The sequence below is a fragment of the Aethalodelphis obliquidens genome, unplaced genomic scaffold (genome assembly GCF_003676395.1).
Source record: "Aethalodelphis obliquidens isolate GAN/ISIS:26980383/991018 unplaced genomic scaffold, ASM367639v1 scaffold10, whole genome shotgun sequence".
NCBI classification, from domain to species: domain Eukaryota; kingdom Metazoa; phylum Chordata; class Mammalia; order Artiodactyla; family Delphinidae; genus Aethalodelphis; species Aethalodelphis obliquidens.
The window spans coordinates 33,391,658-33,413,598 of NW_020837954.1; the positions used below are offsets into that span (position 1 = coordinate 33,391,658).

A 21,941-nucleotide genomic window follows, 5' to 3' on the forward strand; every position below is an offset into this window, starting at 1 on the left:
CAGGCTTTCAGTATCATGTCCCCTAATTGCCGCAGCGCTCACTCACCTTCCCCCCTCCACCCGCCCCCAATTCTTTACACTGTGGTCACACTTTAATTGCTTGACATCTTCCAAACAACTGACAGATTCTTTCCCTCTTTTGGAATAGGCCACGGCTATCCAAAACCTTCCTTGGCAAGCCGCAATCACTGCAAAGAAACCCTGAGGGCTCGTGTCCTCTCCTGTTAACCCCTCTTCTCCAGCTCTGTTTGTGGGTTGAATTAATAAATAATATCAGAATGTGGTGCGCCAGCAGGCTCCCGATCAAAGCCTTTGGACTCTGACACACGGAGTTATTAGCCACTGCAGTGACCCTCCAAGAGTGGTCAGTTGTGGGGACATCCAAACAGAACTCAGGGAAGCAAAGGGCATTCTTCCTCAACATCATATTTGAGATTGAGTGCTGAGGGGTGATGGGCACGGGTGGTGTGTATAATTTGCGAGATAAAGTTGGTTTCCAAGCCTTGTGCGTCAAGGGCTTCAGGTGTCCCCAGTTACAATGCAAATGTTAATGGGAGGAGCAGAAAAATAGGTAGTAAACTACTAATCAAATCTTAGCATGAAATACTTTATCGGATTATATTCCAAGGCAGTTGAGAGAATGGACAGGGGATAGGTGTGTTTTGATGAGGAAAAGGTAGAAATAGCACAGAGAAAGGACTGGAATATAGGCATTTTCTAGGGAAAGAAAGTCCTGGTGGAGGGGACCCTTGAGGAGACAAGACATAGCATGAGGACAAAGGATGCCTTGGGGACCAAAGGGGTATATAGAAGGAAGAGTTCCCACTTCATTTGTTGTAGCATGGCCTTATCTGTTACACAGAATTTCTCTCTCCCTCATGGAGAAGTGGAGCCTCCACAATTCCTCTGCAGTTTACAGAGCCATTCCTTCCCATACCCAAATCTACATCTGTACATCCTGTGCCAGCAAGAGCCTAATGACAGTAATCTCAAGGTTATGCTTGTGGACATGATTTATCTTTCATTTTATGAACGATATACACTTTAAAATATGATCTTTATGATCATGCGTGTTCTTTCTAGAATGAAAGCCTCCAGAGAAACCAGCTAAGCCTCTGCATATCTTTGTAAAACATGTGAAATTACTCTTAAGGAAGCTTAATAAAGAATGATTTCAGAAGGATGATTTAGCACTTTTGAGCATTTGAAGTCTCCTAAAAGAGTGGGCTTGTCGGAGCTCCCATGGGGCTGATGGGAAGGAAGAACAGTGACCACATTATTACACAGCACTTTTCAAACTGACCTGCTCTAGAGGTGCTAGTGAGTTTTGTTATATTTATATTTCCTCCCCCCCCCTTCCCCCACCTCCCAATTTTTTCATCATCATGGTCATGTTTGGGAATTCAATCAGCAAAATGATGAAATGACCGGTATGTGATGATGAATTCTCACTGCATGATGTGGGGCTGGGACAAACTGCAAATAGGTGGGGGACAAGACTCAGAAGGAGAGAGAAAGAGCTGCCAGGTGGGCTGTTCCTGTCCTGGCCACTTTTCAGTTGGAATCCTTTGGAACCTTGGCCACTAGGAGGCACTGACAGTCCAATGATAGCCACAGACATCAGCCTCAGTACAGAAGGTGTCCCAGGTATTTTCTTTTTTTTTTTTAACATCTTTATTGGAGTATATCTGCTTTACAATGTTGTGTCAGTTTCTGCTTTATAATAAAGTGAATCAGCTATACATATATCCCCATATATCCTCCCTCTTGCATCTCCCTCCCACCCTCCCTACCCCACCCCTCTAGGTGGTCACAAAGCATGGAGCTGATCTACCTGTGCTATGAGGCTGCTTCCCACTAGCTATCTATTTTAAATTTGGTAGTGTATATATGTCCATGCCACTCTCTCACTTCGTTCCAGCTTACCCTTCCCCCTCCCCATGTCCTCAAGTCCATTCTCTACGTCTGTGTCTTTATTCTTGTCCTGCCCCGAGGTTCTTCAGAACCACTTTTTTATTTTAGATTCCATATATATGTTAGCATATGGTAATTTTTTTCTCTTTCTGACTTACTTCACTCTGTATGACAGACTCTAGGTCCATCCACCTCACTACAAATAACTCAATTTCATTTATTTTTATGGCTGAGTAATATACCATTGTATATATGTGCCACATATTCTTTATCTATTCATCTGTCGATGGACACTTAAGTTGCTTCCATGTCCTGGCTATTGTAAATAGAGCTGCAATGAACATTGTGGTACATGACTCTTTTTGAATTATGGTTTTCTTAGGGTATATGCCCAGTAGTGGGATTGCTGGGTCGTATGGTAGTTCTTTTTAGTTTTTTAAGGAACCTCCATACTGTTCTCCATAGTGGCTGTATCAATTTACATTCCCACCAACAGTGCAAGAGGGTTCCTTTTTCTCCACACCTTCTCCAGCATTTATAGTTTGTAGACTTTTTGATGATGGCCATTCCGACTGGTGTGAGATGATATCTCATTGTAGTTATGATTTGCATTTCTCCAATGATTAGTGATGTTGAGCATTCTTTCATGTGTTTGTTGGCAATCTTGGTATATCTTCTTTGGAGAAATGTCTATTTAGATCTTCTGCCCATTTTTGGATTGGGCTGTTTGTTTTTTATATACTGAGTTGCATGAGCTGCTTGTAAATTTTGGAGGTTAATCCTTTGTCAGTTGCTTCATTTGCAAATGACCAAAGCAATCTTGAGAATGAAAAACAGAGCTGGAGGAATCAGGCTCCCAGACTTCAGACTATACTACAAAGCTACAGTAATCTAGACAGTATGGTACTGGCACAAAAACAGAGATATAGATCAATGGAACAGGATAGAAAGCCCAGAGATAAACCCATGCACATATGGTCACCTTATTTTTGATAAAGGAGGCAAGAATATAGAATGGAGAAAAGACAGCCTCTTCAATAAGTGGTGCTGGGAAAACTGGACAGCTACATGTGAAAGAATGAAATTAGAACACTCCCTAACACCTTACACAAAAATAAACTCAAAATGGATTCGAGACTTAAATGTCAACTATAAAACTCTTAGAGGAAAACATAGGAAGAACACTCTTTGACATAAATCACAGCAAGATCTTTTTTGATCCACCTCCTAGAGTAATGGAAATAAAACCAAAAATAAAGAAATGGGACCTAATGAAACTTAAAAGCTTTTGCAAAGCAAGGGAAACTACAAACAAGATGAAAAGACAACTCTCAGAATGGGAGAAAATATTTGCAAATGAATCAAAGGACAAAGAATTACTTTCCAAAATATATAAACAGCTCATGCAGCTCAATATTAAAAAACAAACAACCAAATCCAAAAATGGGCAGAAGACCTAAATAGACATTTCTCCAAAGAAGACATACAGATGGCCAAAAGGCACATGAAAAGCTGCTCAACATCACTAATTATTAGAGAAATGCAAATCAAAACTACAATAAGGTATCACCTCACACCAGTTAGAATGGGCATCATCAGAAAATCTACAAACAAAACATGCTGGAGAGGGTGTGGAGAAAAGGGAACCTTCCTGCACTGTTGGTGGGAATGTAAATTGATACAGCCACTATGGAGAACAGTATGGAGGTTCCTTAAAAAACTAAAAATAGAATTACCGTATGACCCAGCAATCCCACTACTGGGCATATACTGACAGAAAACCATAACTCAAAAAGACACATGCACCCCAATGTTCACTGCAGCACTATTTACAATAGCCTGGTCATGGAAGCAGTCTAAATGCCCATCGACAGATGAATGGGTAAAGAAGATGTGGTACATATATACAATGGAGTATTACACAGCCATAAAAAGGAACGAAATTGGGTCATTTGTAGAGACGTGGATGGATCTAGAGACTGTCATACAGAGTGAAGTCAGTCAGAAAGAGAAAAACAAATATCATACATTAACGCATATATGTGGAACCTAGAAAAATGGTACAGATGAACCGGTCTGCAGGGCAGAAATTGAGACACAGATGTAGAGAACAAACGTATGGACACCAAGGAGGGAAAGTGGCGGGGCGGGGGGTGGTGTGATGAATTGGGAGATAGGGATTGACATGTATACACTGATGTGTATAAAATGGATGACTAATACGAACCTGCTGTATAAAAAAAAACAACTGAAAGTTCCCAATTACAGAAAGATGGAAAATAAATATTTCAAATGCCTAAAAAACAAACAAAAAACCCAAAAATAAACAAATGGGACCTAGTGAAACTTAGAAGCTTTTGCACAGCAAAGGAAACCACAAACAAGACAAAAACCCAGGTATTTTCAGTGGTTGAGTATTCAGTGTTACTGGAGCCAGTGTGTGGCTCTGACAGTCAGTACTGGGCAGCAAGCTGGGAGCAGCACGTCCCTAGCAAGGAAGAGTAGGCACAGAGGCAGACTCTCCCTCAGGTGGAGGGTAGCTCTGTCAGAATTTTTGGGCCATGAGTTTTCACTGGCCACAAAGTTGACCTTGGAATGTCAGCTTAGCTGAAAGACCACATGCTTTTCAGTCACGCTAAATCTGGAAAGAAGCTTGATGGCACCCGAAAAATCAATATAGCAGTTGGATAGTTGAAGACTGAGGAGGTAAGATGTCTGATGCCAGAAAGACACACACTAGTAAAATAAGAATTGGGGGCTTTTGATTAATGCACAGGTGATTAAGAGAAACAAAAATGACCTTATTAAAGGAAAATCAGGCAAAAGAGTATGAAGAACGACTGGGGATGTGGGTGTTAGACACACTTGTGTTACAAACTTTAGTTATATGGCTTCCAGCAAATAAGTATCTCTGGACCTCTCCCTCATAATATACAAATGAGTTATAGCTTTAAATGTTTGTTTCTATGAAATAATAAGAATTTATTTCCCAAAGACATTGTAAATGGGTGCTTTCCTTGCACAAGTGCCCACAAAATATTAATTGAAAGCTCTTGGCAAGATCAAAATGATAGAATGGGTAGAAAAGATATGTAAATTGTCCTTAAGCAGTGAAAGAAAACAGAAAGCAAAATAAAGCTTACTAAAAGCAGGCAGGAACTGCCGCTGTCTTTAAACCAGGAGAGAACAGACGGGCTTTGTATGCAGCCAGCTTAGAACTTGGTTTAGGTACTGCCAGGAAAGGAAGTGATTTCTTTAGTTTTCAGGATGAAATCGTGCATTAGTCTGTACTAAGGAAAAGCAAAATAGCCAAGTTTTATAATCTCATCCCAGATCAAGATGAATGTTGAAGGCTGCTATGCCCAGAGTGGCTGTATTGTTTTTGCCTACTAAGCATCAGGATTTTTACTGATGAGACTCAATGGCACCTATATTGACACATTTATTTAAGGAATACTTACGGAGCACCTACTGTATTCTAAACACTGCTCTAAGCATAAAGCAAAGTTCCTACTTTTAAGAAGTTTACATGCTAGTGTGTATGGGAGGAGTAGATAATAATAAAAGAGGTAAATATATATTTCACTTGTGGAGAAGTGTATTGGGGAAAATAAAGCAGGTAAAAGAGGACAGAAAAGGGGCTGGGGTGGAAATTTGTTGTTTTATAATGAGAGTCAGTGAAGCGCTAATTCGTAAGGTAAAATTAGAGCAGACACCTAATGGAATAAAGGAGAAAGCCATTAAGATCTATGGAGGAAGAGCATTCACAGATGCACTGAGTTTTCAGGACAGAATGTATTATAATAGCCAGTAAACTATATCAAGCATCTTATAGAACTCCTTGGATTTTTTTAGGCTCTGAGAAGTATAGCAATTGGCAGAAAAGGCACAGAACCAAAAAAAAAAAAAACTTCATTATGATCAAAGAACACTAAGAACTCTGCTCTATGCCATATGGAATAAGGAAATTTAAAGGAACAACCAGTTTATTACATAACCCACTGTACCAAAACAATGCATAAGTTGTCTTCAATTCAAATAAAAGATTAGCACTTTTTATTTTCTCATGGTGTGTATTTGGTTGTTACAAGATCCCTATGAGGTAGATAGTGTTTACCTTCATCTTCTTGATTGATTCATTCATTCAATCTACAAAGGTTTATAGAGCCCATACTAAGTGCCTGTCTCTGTAAATACAAAGGGAACTGCCCACTGGGAATTTGAGTCTACTGGGGGGAAGATTTACACATAAATAGATAAATGCAATCAGTGGATTGTATGAACAGGAAAGAGTGGATACACAAAACAGAGAGTGTTTAGTGGCAGAGGTTTCAGGAAAGGCTTCTGAGAATAGGTGATAATTAAACTGAATTATGAACAAGAAATGTATCACCAGTTTGAGTGATGGGCTTTCCTGGCTGACAGCTGTGGAAACTTAATTACAGAAATGTATAGAGGCCAAACTGTGACAGGTCTGAGTAGTAATACTGTCCATAGATGAGGGAGACATTGCAGGGTTTCAAGGAGAGGAGTAACATGGGAAGTTGAATAATTTATCCAAATTTGGCTGAGAATTTTTCCAGAATTGATAAAAGACATAAATTCTAGCCCTGAGCAAGACAAGTAAGAAATCAATACCCTGACCCACATCATAGTGAAACTGCAGGGCATCAAAAATAAGGAGAAATCTTCAAAGCAGACATAAATAAAAGATTACCTCAGAGAAACTGTAAGATGAACAGCAATCTTTTCATTAATAGAAGCCAGAAGACAATGAAATAATGTCCTCAAAGTAGTGAGGGAGAATAACCATCATCTAGAATTCTACATCCAGAAAGACTAATACAGGGATTTTCAAATATGAAAGAAATGAGAGAATTTACTAATGGCAGACTCTGCAGAAAAATCTATCAAAGATAGTACTCCAGAAAGAAGAAAACTGAACCTAAATTCAGTTAAAAGGAAGAAGTGACATGCATGAAAGAATCCTGAGCATAAACATCAGTAATGGCTCATTTGAGGGGAGGGTTATAAAAGAAAGGTAAAAGTAAAACAGTAGACAAAATAGAACATAGGTAGGAGGAGTGACAAGAGTAAAAGCATTCTAAGATCCTAGTATTTGTTCAGGAGGAAGATAGAGATATTTAGACTACGAAAGAGTCAGATTTATGTGTCAAACATTTAATGGTCATCACTAAAAGAAAATAACGAGAACATGTAACTTCAAAATGAATAAAATGTATAAGCAAGGTAATTTATTCAATCAAATAGAAAAAATTAGAAGCAAAGAAAATAACTAGTAAATTGAAAGCACAAAATAAAATATTAAAAATACTTCTAAATATATCTAAAGAATGCCAACTAAAAATGATGAAAGCTCTCATATTGGATGAAAAAGATGTAGTCAAAGGATGTTTTCAAAAGAAAGTCCTAAAACATACTGATACAGAAATGTTCTAAGTAGAAATGGAAAAAGTTATACCAGGTTAATAAATTTTTGTAATAGTGACCTTGCTAGATTAACTTATTAATTTTATTGGTAGATTCTTTTGAATTTTATATGTACATAAGCATATCTTCTCTGAATAAAGATGGTTTTATTTCTTCCCTTCCAATTTTTATACTTGCATTTCTTTACCTTGACTTACTGCTTTGGCTAGGACTTCTAGTATACTGTTCAGTAGAGGTGGTAACAAGGACTATCCTTTGTCTTTTTCTTGAATTAAAGGGGAAAGTGTGTTCAAAATTTCACCACTAAATATGGTGCAAGCTGTGAATTTTTTAGCTATCCTTTATCAGAATAAGGCAAATTCCCTCTGGCACCAGTTTTCTGAGATTTTTCATCATGAATAGGTACTAAATTCTATCAAATGCTTTTACTGAAGCTAGTGAGATGATCACACAGGTTTTCTCCTTAATTTTGTTAATATATAAATTACATGGATTGAATTCTGAATGTTAAACCAAACTTGCATTCCTAGAATAAACTTTATATGGCCCTGATGTGACATCCTTTTTATATACTGCTGTTCAATTTGGATTCAATTTGTTAATGTTTTGTGTAGAATTTTTATATCTATATTCATGAGAGATATGGTCTCTTCCTTTCCTTTCTTATAATATTTTTCTTAAGTTTCTGCATCAGGGTTATACTGGCCACACAAAATGAGTCGAAAAGTGTTAATCCCACCAATATTTTCTGAAGGAGTTTATATAAGGTGATATTATTTCTTTTTGGAATGTTTGCAAGAATTCACCAGGGAACCCATTTGGACCTGGAGTTTTATTTGTGAGATGATATTTAATTACAGATTTCTTTAATAGTGTAGGATTATTCTGATTTTCAATTTCTGCTTATGATAATTTTGGTCAGTTTTTTTTCCAAATGAATTTGTCCATTTAAAATATATTGCCAAATTTATTGGCATAAATTATTCATATCATCTTTTAATTTTTTAATAATCTGGAGGAGTCATAGTCATGTTTCCTTTCTCATTTATGATATTTTAAGTTTTGTTTTCTCTCCTCTTTCTTGATCATTTTGTTGGAAGTTTATCAATATAATGAATTAAAGAATAAAATTTTACTTTGTTGTTTTTTCTCTTTTGTATATATGCTCTCTATTTCCGTCTATTTATTTATTACTTTCATTTGCTATTCTTTTACTAGCTCCTTAAAATGGAAGCTTAGATTATATTCAACATTTTTTCTTTTCTAATATTTCATTTAAAAGTATAAAATGCCCTCTTGGGGGAACTTCCCTGCTGGTCCAGTGGCTAAGACTCCGTGATCTCAATGCAGGGGTTCTGGGATTGATCCCTGGTCCAAGAACTAGATCCCACATGCTGCAACTAAAGATTCTGCATACTGCAACTAAAAAGATCCTGCATGCCACAACAAAGATCCTGCATGCAGCAATGAAGAGCGTGCCACAAGTAAGACCTGATGCAGCAATAAACAAATATTATAAAAAATAAAAGTATAAAATGCTCTCTAAACACTGTAGCTACATCCTACAATTTTGATACATTATATTGATATATCAATTTGATACATTATATCAATATTATTGTTCAAAATGTTTTCCAATAGGCATTGGAAAGTGAGTTTTTTCTTTGATCTATTGATTATATAGAACTGTAAAATTCTGAGGATTGTTCTAACTATCCTTATTGTTTATTTTCAGATTAATTATTGTGTAGTCAGAGAACAAATTTTGTATTACTTTAATCCATTTAAATTTATTGAGACTTGCTTGAGAGCCTGGAACATGACGTACTTTGATATATATGTCTAGTGGACTTGAACATACATGTTGAAGTTTCAAGGGGAAGTGTCAATTAGATCATGTTAGTTAATAGTATTATTCAAATAATCTAGTTCCCCACTAATTTTTTGTCTATGTGTCTGTCAAATATGAAAAGAAATACTACTTCCAACTTTGAAGTTGATTTGTGTATTTCCCTTCAATTTTGTCTGCTTTTACTTTATATATTTTGAAGCTATGTTATTGGGCACTTATAAATTTAAGATTATCATGTCTTACACTGGAATTGATTCTTATATCACTATGAAATATTCCCCTTTATCTCTAATAATACTCCTTGATTTAAAGTCTAGTTTAGCTAATATGGAAGCTATCTTTAACAGCTTTCTTTTGATTAATGTTTGCATAATATAGCTTTTTCCATCCTTTACTTTCAAACTATTGTATCTTTATATGTTCTTATGTTCTTATACAGCATACTTTTTAATACTCTGTTCTGTTATTTTCATATTTTATTCCCTTCATTCACCATTTTGAATATCTCCTATTGAGTTCTCTGAGTTCACTGTCTTTTTCTGTGTCCAAAGACTTATTAAATGTAGCCAATTAAGTTTTAATTTCAGAATTTTAATTTTCAGTTCTAGTAAATTCACTTGATTTTGTTTTTATAAATTCCACTTCTCTGTTTAAATTCTCCATCTTGTTTCTTATATTTATAATAGTTACTTAAAAACTTTATCTAATGCCAATATCCAGATCATCTGTGGGTCTGCTTCTATTGCCTTTTATGTTTGATTATCAGTTACATATTCTTGCCTCTTACATGTCTAGCAAATTTTTTTATAGTATAATGGATATTGTGTACACAAGAACCATAAAGACTGACAGCTGATTTTATTTTCCCATAAAAAGGGTTCACCCTCCCTTTGCTAAGAAGCTGGGGTGACCACATCATTTCAACCAGGAACTGAGCTAAGTCATGGTGTATTGCTGGACACAAGTTCAATATACAAAAATAGTGTTCCTATAAAATAGCAAAGTCACTTGGAAAATATTATGTTTAGGTTACCTATCATAAGAGTAACAAATATATAAGGTTACTAGAAGTACATATAATTCTGTAGAAACTTAAAGAGAAAAGTATAAAACTCTTTTTAAGTGACATAAAGAAATCTTTTTTTTTTTTTTTTTGGCAGTATGCGGGCCTCTCACTGTTGTGGTCTCTCCCGTTGTGGAGCACAGGCTCCGGACGCGCAGGCTCAGCGGCAATGGCTCACGGGCCCAGCTGCTCCGCGGCATGTGGGATCTTCCCAGACTGGGGCACGAACCCGTGTCCCCTACATCAGCAGGCAGACTCTCAACCACTGTGCCGCCAGGGAAGCCCAAGAAATCTTAAGTAAAAAGATATTCCATGCTAGGAAGACCCACTATTGCAGAGACAGAACTTCTCCCTATAATCATTTTGTAAATTCAAAGCAATTTCTATCAAAACTCCAAAAAACTTTTTCATAGTACTGGACAAACTATCCTAAAATTCATGTGAAATGCCGAAAACAGCACAATTTTGAAAGAGAAAATGATAAAGAAAGAAGGGGAAGAGAAAGAAGACAAAAAGGAAAAAGAAGATTCTCATCTTCTAGGTATCAATACTTATATAAGTATTATAATTAAAAAAACAGCATAATATTGGTAAGCAATAGTTAAACAGACCCATGGAACCAACTAGAAAACCTAGAAATGGACCCATGTATATGTAAAATTTTGATACAGTAGTAGAAGTATTACTACTATTGTTACCACTACTTATAAAATAGTTTGGCAATGTTTTCAGTACTTTACAGGTATTAATTCATTTGATATGGTGACATAATTCAGTGGTAAAGGAAGGGTTATTCAATAAAGGGTTCTGGAATAATTGGCTAGCTATCTGGAAAAAGACAAAATTAAATTTCTAACTTACACTATATATAAAAATATATAACAAATGGTTTAAAGACTTAGTTTAAAAATAAAATTTTTAGAAAAAGTAAAAGAATATAGCTTTACAATATCCGAGTAAGGTAGAAACATTACAAATTTAAAAGGGAAATTGTGATCACTTTGATTATATTAAAACCCCTCAAGTTTGACAATTGAAAATATAAACAAAGTAGAAAGAAAAGCCACAAACTAGAAGAAGGCATCAGGGAAAGAACTTCAAATCAATACTGAAAGAAATTCAACAGGAAAATAGGAAAAAAATACAATAGGCAATTCCTATAACTGTAAATACTTTGAGTCAATAAACACAATAAAGGTGTGGTTTTCTACTAATCAGGGAAATAAAAATAAAGACCACTGTGAAATATTTACAATGCTGAAACTTTAAAAAATTAAATGTTTGATACTACTAAATGTTTTTGGTAAAGATACAGAAACAGCAACACATATAATGCTAGATCTGTAGAACAATTTGGCAATTTCTAGTAAAGCTGATATCCATACCTTGAGACCCAGTAATTCCACTTCTAGGTATCTACTCTGGAAAAAACCTCAAACTTGTGCACAAGAAGATATGAAAAAAGTTGTTCCCTATAGCCATGTCTATAATACTTTCAGCAGGGAAACTGATAAACTGTGCTTTATTCATACAATGGAAGCCTACATAGTGGTTAAAAGGAATAAACTAGGATTTCATGAATTAGCATACCTAACTCTGAAAACAGAATGTTGAGTAAAAAAATTCAACTTGAAAAAGGATATATACAACATAACTTCTGGCAATAGTGGAGTAAAGACGCTGGCCAATTATCTTTCCCAAAAACAACTATGAAATTGGACAAACTTGCCAAAGACAACCATTTCACAGCTCTGGAAATCAGCCAAACACAGAAACAAATTGAGAAGCATTTATACATGAAAAACTGCTAATATTTGGGTAAGAACAGTGGGAATTTGTTGTGTGTTCGACTGGGACTTCTATCCCCATCCCACCCTATTGTTACCAAGGTGGGACTCTGTGAAAATGAACAGCTTCTTTTGACTTGATTTAGACTGGATGGTGAAAAATCCACACTCAGAGGTGTTCTCAGTAAAAGAGGTGAAAGCCATCTGAACTTTTAATGTATTTCTCAGCCCGTACACAGATCCACTGGTTGCAGGTCAAAGCTTTACTGATGACTTGAGATGTGAGAGCACAGACTCTGACCAATCATTAGCTGTCTGCTGAACTCTGCAGACACAAAGGGGATACTTAGGAATCCAGGATTTTTTAAAAATTAAAATAATACTGAGCAGAAACATCAGTGGCCACATACAATGGGGGAGAGAGAAAACTCAGATTAAGTCCATGAAAATTACTAAAAACAAAACCAAAAGAAAAATCCAAACAATGGCACAAACTCTCAATTAAAAAGTCAGACTCAGAATGACTAGTTTTCAATAAAAAATTATTAGCCATGTAAGAAACAGGAAACTGTGATCCATAATCAAGAAAAAAGCAATCAATAAAAATTGACTCTGAGTGAGAACAAATATTGATTTAGCAGACAAAAATTTCAAAGCAGCTGCTATGAATATAATTAAAGAATAAAATAAATTATACTTTAAAGAATTTGCAAAAAATAGAATGACAATGATTCAACTAAAAGGAAAAACTGATGAAGACACAGAAACTCTAAAAAGGAACCAATTGGAAATTCTAGAGATGAAAACTACAATAACTAAAAATTAAAATTCACTAGATGAACTCAACAGCAGATGTAAAATAGTAGAAGAGAGCATTGAACATGAAGACAGACGAATAGAAGTGATCTAACCTGAAGAATGGAGGAAAAATCTAAAAGAAAATGAACAAAGCCACAGAGACTTATGGTACAACATCAAGTGTACCAACATATCTATAATAGGAGTTTGGAGAGAGAGAGGGGAGAGAGACAGAAAAATATTTAAGGTGTAATTCTTGAAAAATCCCCAAATTTGATTTTAAAACTTGATTAATCAACAGATTTAAGATAACAAACTTCAAATAGTTTAAATATAAAGTGATCTATACCTAGACATACCTTTATCAAACAGTTAAAGACAGAAGGAGAAAACCTTGAAACAGCAAGTAAAAAATGACTCATCACATACAGGAGAGTATCAATACTAATAATAACTGACTTCTCATCAAAAACAATGGAGATGAGAAAGAAGCTGAATGACATTCAAGTGCTAAAACACATACTGTCATCCAAGGATTTTATATCCAGCAAAATTATCCTTTGAAAATGAAGGTGACATATAGTCCTAGATGAAGAAAGAGAGAATTCATTGGTAGCACATTTGACTTAGAAAAAAAACTAAAGAAAGTCTTTCAGGTAAAAAGGAAATTACTCCAGGCAGCAACTAAAATCCACAGAAAGAAAGAGTTCTAGAAAGAGTAAATATATGGGTGAACAAAACAAACTATATAAATTTATCTTTTCTTCTTTTTCTATTCATTTATTTAAAAGACATAAGATTGTAAACCAATAATCATAACAGTGTATTGTTGAGTTTATAACATATATGGATGGCAATCTATCAAGAAGACAAAAATTATAAATATATATGCACCTAACAACAGAACTCCAAAGTAAATAAAACAAAAACTAAAAGAACTGAAGAGAGAAATAAACAAACAATAATAATTGTTGGACAACTATTATTCAATACCCTACTTTTAACAATGGATAGAACTAGATAGAATATCAACAAGGAAAGAAGAATTGAACAACACTATAAACTAACTAGAGCTAACTGACATCTGTAGAACATACCATACAACAACAGCAAAATACATATTCCTGATAAGTGCACATGGAACATTCCCTAAGACAGAACATACATTAGGCCATGAGACAGACTCAATACATTTTAAGAGGATGAAAATCATACAATATATGTTGTCCAATGATGATGCAATGAAATTAGAAATCAATAACATGAGGAAACTTGAAAATTCACAAATACGTAGAATTTAACCAATGCACTTCTAAATAAGCAATGGGTCAAAGAAGAAATCACAAGGGAAATTAGAAAATAATTTGAATGAATGAAAATAAAACCAAAAGTTAGAGGTATAGCTAAAGATAATTAGAGGGAAAGGCTTTTTATTTATTTTTTTGGAAAGGCTTTTTATATTTAAAAAGAACATATCAATAACCCAATCTTCTGCCTTAAGAAACTAGAAAAGAAGAACAAACTAAACCCAAAGCAAGCAGATGAAGGAAGTAATAGAGATTAGACTGAAAATTAATGAAATAGAGAAAAACAACACAGAAAATCAATGAAACTAAAAGTTAGTTCTCTGAAAGAATCAACAAAATTAGCAAACCTTTAGCTAGAAAAAGGAAAAAATAAAAAGAGAAGTCTCAAATTACTAAAATCAGGAATGAAAGAGGGGACATTATGACCAACCTTACAGAATTAAAAAGGTTATGCAGAAATACTATGAACAACTGCAGATGAAGAAATTAGATAACCTAGATAACGTGGACAAATTTTTAGAAATACACAAGCTACCAAAACTGACTCTAAGAGAAATATAAAATGTTAATAGATTGAGATGAAAATGCATTGAATTAGTAATTTTAAAACTTCTCACTAAGAAAAGCCCAGGTTCAGATGGTTTCACTGCTGATCTACCAAACGTTTAAAGAAGGCTTATCACCAATCCTTCATAACTTTTCCAAAAAGTAGAAGGTATAGGAAAATTTTCCATCTCACTCTATGAGGTCAATATCACCTTGATGCCAAACCAGACAAAGCATCATGAGGAAAGAGAACTACAGAACATATCCCTTATGATTATAGATGCAAAAATCCTCAACAAAATACTGATAAACTGGACTTCCTGGGTGGCGCAGTGGTTAAGAATCTGTTTGCCATTGCAGGGGACACGGGTTCCAGCCCTGGTCCAGGAAGATCCCACATTCTGCAGAGCAACTAAGCCCATGCGCCACAACTACTGAGCCTACGCTCTAGAGTCTGCGAGCCACAACTACCGAGTCTGCGTGCCACAACTACTGAAGCCCACGCACCTAGAGCCCGTGCTCCGCAACAAGAGAAGCCTCCGCAATGAGAAGCTGGCACACTGCAAGGAAGAGTAGTCCCCATTTGCTGCAACTAGAGAAAGCCCGTGTGCAGCAACGAAGACCCAATGCAGCAAAAAATATGTAAATTAATTTAAAGAAACAATTGTTAAAAAAAGTACTGACAAACTGAATTAGCAATATATAAAAAAGAAACATCATGATTAAACAGGATTTATCCCAGGGTTAAAACAAGCAATAGAATACACCAATGAACATAATATACCATATTAACAGAATAAGGGCCAAAAACCATACTATCATCCCAATTAATGCAGAAAAAAGCATTTGAGAAATCCAACACCTTTTCGTGATAAAAAACACTCAACAAACTAAAAATAGAAGGAAACATCTTTAACCTGATAAAAAGGAGTCACCAAAAAACTCACAGCTGATATGATACATAGTGGCAAAAACTGAAAGTTTTCCCCTTAAGATCTGGAACAAGACAAATACGTTTGCTCTGGCAACGTCTATTCAATATTGTACTGGAGATTCTAACCAGGACAATGCAGCAAGAAAAAGAAGTAAAAGTAATATAGACTGGAAATAAAGAAGTAAAACTATCTCTGTTTGCAGACAAAATGATCTTGAATATATAAATTTTAAGGGGTAAATATTTAGAGGTAACAGACAAGTCTAGCAGTTTGCAGGATATGAGATCAGTATAAAAAATCAATTGTACTTCTACACACTAGCAGTGAACAATCCAAAAATGAACTCAAGAAAGCAATTCCATTTACAGTAACATAAAAAGAATAAAATACTTACTAAGAAATTTGACAAATGAAATGCAAAACTTATACTCTAAAAACAACAAAACATTGTTAAAAGAAATTAAACAATTTAATTGTTGGATTAAATCAGAAAAGGTTAAACGGAAAGACATTTTTGTTTATAAATTGGATGGCTTAATATTGTTAATATGGCAATACTCCCTAAATTAATCTATAGATTCAACACAATTCCTGTCAAAATCCCAGGTAGGTTGTGTGTGTGTGTGTGTGTGTGTGTGTGTTTCCAGAAATTGACAACTTGATCCTAAAATTCATATGGAAATGCAAGGGATCCAGAATAGATAAGACAACCTTGAAAAAGAAAAAGGTGATAAAAAACACACTTCATGATTTCAAAACTTACTACAAAGCTACAGTAATCAAGACAGTGTGGTACTGTAAGACTAGACATATAGATCAACAGAACAGAATTAAGAGTCCAGAAATAAACCCTTACCTATATGGTCAACCTAGTCTTTGACAAGGGTGCCAAGACTATTCAATGGGGAAAAGAGTAGTATTTTCAACAATGGTGCTGGGACAACTGGATATGCAAAATAATAAAGTTAGACCCCTACGTTACTCCATATACAAAATTTAACTCAAAGTAGACCGAAGAGATAAAACTAGAAACCTTTTAGAAGAAAACAGAGGCATAAATCTTCATGGCCTTGGATTAGGCAGAGGTTTCTTAGATATGACACCAAAAGCACAAGGAACAAAAGATAAAATAGGTAAAACTGGACTTCATCAAGTTTGATGAAGCTTTTTTTTACTTCAAAAAAGAAACAAATGTTTGTGCATCAAAGGATACTATCAAGAAAGTAAAAAAGACAATCCACAGAATGGGACAGAATATTTGTAAATCTTGTATCTGACAAGGGATATGTATCCAAAATATAAAAAGGATTCTTACAACTCAACAACAAAAAGACAACTCAATTTAAAAATAGGCAATGGAGTTGAATAGACATTTCTCCAAAGGAAGTATGACCAACCATCACGTGAAAAAAATCATATGAAAAAAATGACCAATCATCACATGAAAAGATGTGGCCATCATTAGGTTAAGGCAAATCAAACTAAAATGAGATGTCACTTCATACCCACTACAATGTATTTAATCAAAAAGATGGAAAATACCAAGTGTTGGTGAGGATTCTGAGAAAATGGAACCATTGTACATCGCTGTTGGGAATGTAAAGTGGTGGAGCCACTTTGGAAAACATTTTGACAGTTCCTCAAAAAGTTAAACATAGAGTTATAATATGATCCAGCAATCCCACTCCTTAAGTATATAGCTGAGGTAACTGAAAACATATGTCCACACAAAAACTTGTACATAAATATCCATAGCAGCACCATTCATAACAGCTCAAAAATGGAAACCACAAACCACATATCAATAATGAATGGAAAAACAAGATGTTGCATATCCATTCTATGGAATATTATTCAGCTATAAAAAGGAATGAAGTGTGATATCCACTACAACATGGATGAACCTTGAGAACCTTATTCTAAGGGAAAGAAGATGGATACAGAGGCCCATGTTTTATGATTCCGTTTATACGAAATGTCCAGATTAGGCAATTCTATACAGATAGGAAGTCAATTAGGAGCTGAAGGAAGGAGGGAATGGGAAGTGACTACTAATGGGTACAGGGCTTCGTTTGGGGTGATGAAAATGTTTTGAAATTAGTGGTGATAGTTGCACAACTTTGTGAATATGCTGAAAACTAATGAATTGTACATTTTAGGAGGGTGTTTTATATGTAAATTATACCTTGATTTAAAAACAGAAATACAGAAGAACAGAATTACAATATGATTATTCTTCCAGGTGGCTGTAATGTTGCACCTTGGCATGGGGCTTAGTGAACAGAGCATGAGCTGGAGTCAGGCCTCATTTGCCACTGTGGCCAGGCACTCCTGGCAAAGGGCACAGCCTGACAACTTTACACGGTAGCTTGGACTGATTTTTAGCCCACCCTCCAGGTCAGCCTTTTTCTCTGTCTCAGTCTACTCACAGTATAATTCCTTGGCTCAGGCCAAAATTGCTCCCTGGAGCTCCTTGACAACCTGAGTTTATTGCTGTCCCTCTCCTCGTCCTCCCTTCCCATCACATCTCTCAGAATTTCCCCTGCTGGACTTTTTAAGCACGTAACTCGAATTGGTTTCTGCAGTCTATACATTTCCACCAAACCCAGGCATGATTCTATTTGAGGGTTTTTTCTTTACTAGGGATTAGTTCCTCAGCCTTGCTTTCCACATGTTCCTATCTTCTAATCTGACTCTTGATTTTCTGTTTCTTGTCTTGCTACCCATCAGTCAGTGGCTGACTTACAAGAATTAGCATGACCCTCACTTTTATTTTTTTCTCAAGCACACATAAAACATTTTATGTTTACAGCAAAAAAGGACACCTAGTCCACATGTAGTTGGAAAGAGGGAAGTTTGTGAATAATAAACAACACATGAAAAGTCACAAAATCAACCACAGAACAATAAAGTTAAATGCATCTGAAGCTGACATTAATTTTCTGTTGATTGTACCTTGAGATATAATAACCTGATTAAGAAATCAGTAACATAGAATATTAAAATTTTATGCCATCATATACCTAATAGAATGGCCAAAATCCAGAACACTGACAACACCAGATGCTGGGAAGGGATGTGAAACAATGGAACTCTTGTTCACTGCTGGTGGGAATGCAAAATGCTACAGCTACTTTGGAAGACAGTTTGGCAGTTTCTTACAAAATGAAACACGTTCTTATCATATGATCCAGCAATTGTGCTTCTTGGTATTTACCCAAAGGAATTAAAAACTTATCCTCACACAAAAGCCAGCACACAGGCATTTATAGCAGCTTTACTCATAATTGCCAGAATTTGAAAGTAACCAAGGAACTTCAGTAGGTGAATGGATAAACTGTAGTACATTCAGAAAACAAAATGTTATTCAGTGCTAAAAAGCTATCAAGCCATGAAAAGACAAAGAGGAAACAAATGCACACTACTAAGTGAAAGAAGGTGATCTGAAAAGGGTACATGCTGTATGAGTCCAAGTATATGACATTCTAGAAAAGGCAAAACCGTGGAGACAACAAAATAAGCAGTGGTTGCCAGGGGTGGGGTACGGGAGATGAATAGGCAGAGCACAGAGAATTTGGGGGGTCTTCTCCTTCACCTGGAATGTCTTTATTTCTCCTTTATTCTTGAAGGATAGTTTCACTGGATACACAATTTATAGTCGACAGCTTTCTTTCAGCACTTTAAAATATTGTGCTACTTCCTTATGGTTGCCATGATTTTAGGTAAGAAATTTGCTGTCATTTGAATTCCTGTTCCCATATAGATGTGTCATTTCTCTCTAATTGTTTTTAAGATTTTGTCTTCAGTTTTCAAGAGTTTAATTATGATGTGTGTTGACATAGATTTGGAGGGTTTATCCTTTTTGGGGCTCGCTCAGCTTCTTGAATCTCGAGGCTTGTCTTTTGTCAAGTATGGTTAGTTTTCAGCCATTATTTCTTCAAATGTCCCTTCAGCCCCACTCTCGTGCTTCTCCTTTTGGGACTCTGATAATACAAACCATAGATCTTTCGTTATGTCTCAACTGGTCCCTGAGGCTCTGTTCATATAGTTTATTCCAGTATATTTTTTGTTTTCAGACTAGGTGAACTCTATTGTTCTGTCTTCACGTTCACTGATTCTATTCGAGGTCACTTCCACGCTAGTATTGAGCTATCCAGCAATTTTGAAAAATGTGCTATTATATTTTTAGTTCTATCACTTCCATTTGGTTATTTTTTTATGAATTCTATTTCTTTGCTAAGATTTTCTATTTTTTCCTTTGTTTCAAGAGAATTTGTAATTGATTGTTGAAGCCTTTTTGTGATAGCTGCTTTAAAATCCTTTCCAGACAGTTCCAACATATGATTCATATTGTTGTTGGCATCGGTTGCTTGTTTTTTCTTTCAAATTGTGATTTTCTTGGTTCTTGGTATGATGCATGGTATGATGTATCCTAAACATTTGATGTATTATGTCAGGAGACTTTGCTTCCTATTTAAGGCTTTTATTTTAGTAGGCAGGCACTCTTGTTTAGGTTTAGCATGTGAGTCCTAACCAAGTTTTGTTAACTATAGTTCTAAAGGCAGTTCTTTAATTTTTAGAACCTTTGAAAAATATTTTGGTCTTTGTTCTACTGCTGCCACTGGGGCTCCCACTGGTCTCTGCTGGTGCTGCCAGAGGCAGCAGAGGAGGTTTCACCAGACTGGGCCAACCAGTGTCTCTCAGTAGGGCAGTGGTATGATGGGATCTCCCCACTGGTACTTCCCAGCTGCCCTGGTATCTGCTGGCAGGGGAGGAAAATCTTAAGCCCACAGAGCAATGAGGCTTCCAAAACTGGGCCACTTGGCTGCAGCTGGATTCTTCTTGCCGGTTCTGCCTACCTGCCTCAGTATCTCTTCGCAGAAAGGGAGAATCTCAGGCCTGGAAGGGAAGGAGAGTATTTCCCCTAGATGCTTATTATTGGCAGGGTTCCTGATTGACCTTACTTTGCCACCTTTGCCAGGCTAGCCTGGTGTTGCTAGAAAGATTCCCATTGGATATGAGGGAGAAACGAACCTACCTGTTGCTTCCTTCTGTTGCTAGGTTGAAGATCAGACAACACCAGGTATGGGTGGTCTTCTGTTGAGTGGGGGGATGTAAGACATCCTGTTTCTATATTGTTCCTCCAGTCCTAGGGTTCAAATTAGTTTACCTTCTACCACCCTTCAGAATTCTCCTTTGGTTGTATTCTCCTTTGGTTGTCTCTTGCATTATTTCCAGGGTTTATAATTGTGCTTAGTGGAAGTGAATGGAGAGAAACAGGTCTATGCCAGAAGTTCCATTAATTGCTTTTTAAATTAAAACTGCTGATCACTGAAATTAGGGTCTTCCACAACCTCCTTCATCTCACTACCATCATTATCAGGAATGTTCTAACGTATTCTCTTTGTTTCTGCTGATTAATTCAATACAGGTTGGTGATGAGGTTTAGTTTTGGCATGCTGAATTTGAATCTGTGCTGGGACATGAACTGGTAATCTTGCATATAGGGGGAAAGAAAGGGCTGGGGTGAAGATGGCGGAAGAGTAAGACTTGGAGATCACCTTCCTCCCCACAGATACACCAGAAATACATCTACGCTTGGAACAACTCCTACGGAGCACCTACTGAACGCTGGCAGAAGACCTCAGACCTCCCAAAAGGCACGGAACCCCCCACGTACCTGGTTAGGGCAAAAGAAAAAAAATAAACAGAGACAAAAGGATAGGGACGGGTCCTGCACCAGCGGGAGGGAGCTGTGAAGGAGGAAAAGTGTCCACACACTAGGAAGCCCCTTCGCGGGCGGAGATTGCGGGTGGCGGAGTGGGGGAGCTTCGGAGGCGGAGACTGCGGGTGGCGGAGTGGGAGAGCTTCGAAGCCGCGGAGGACAGCACAGCAACAGGGGTGCGGAGGGCAAAGCGGAGACATTCCAGCGCAGAGGATGGGGCCGACCGGCACTCACCAGCCGAGAGGCTTGTCTGCTCGCCCGATGGGGCGGGCGGGGCTGGGAGCTGAGGCTCCGGCTTCTGTAGGAGCGCCGGGAGAGGACTGAGGTTGGCTGCATGAACACAGCCTGCAGGGCGTTAGTGCACCGCGGCTAGCCAGGAGGGAGTCCGGGAAAAAGTCTGGACCTGCCGAAGAGGCAAGAGATTTTTTCTTCCCTCTTTGTTTCCTGGTGCACAAGGAGAGGGGATTAAGAACGCTGCTTAAGAGAGCTCCAGAGACGAGCGCGAGCCGCGGCTAAAAGTGCGGAGCCCAGAGACAGACATGAGACGCTAAGGCCGCTGCTGC

At 36.7% G+C, this 21,941-nt stretch overlaps 1 protein-coding gene across 2 annotated transcripts in view; it reads right to left on the reverse strand.

The window, feature by feature from the left end:
- Positions 1 to 21,941, reverse strand: part of RTN1 (reticulon 1) — a 246,872-nt gene that overhangs the window by 33,359 nt on the left and 191,572 nt on the right. The gene's annotated exons all lie outside the window — the stretch shown is intronic.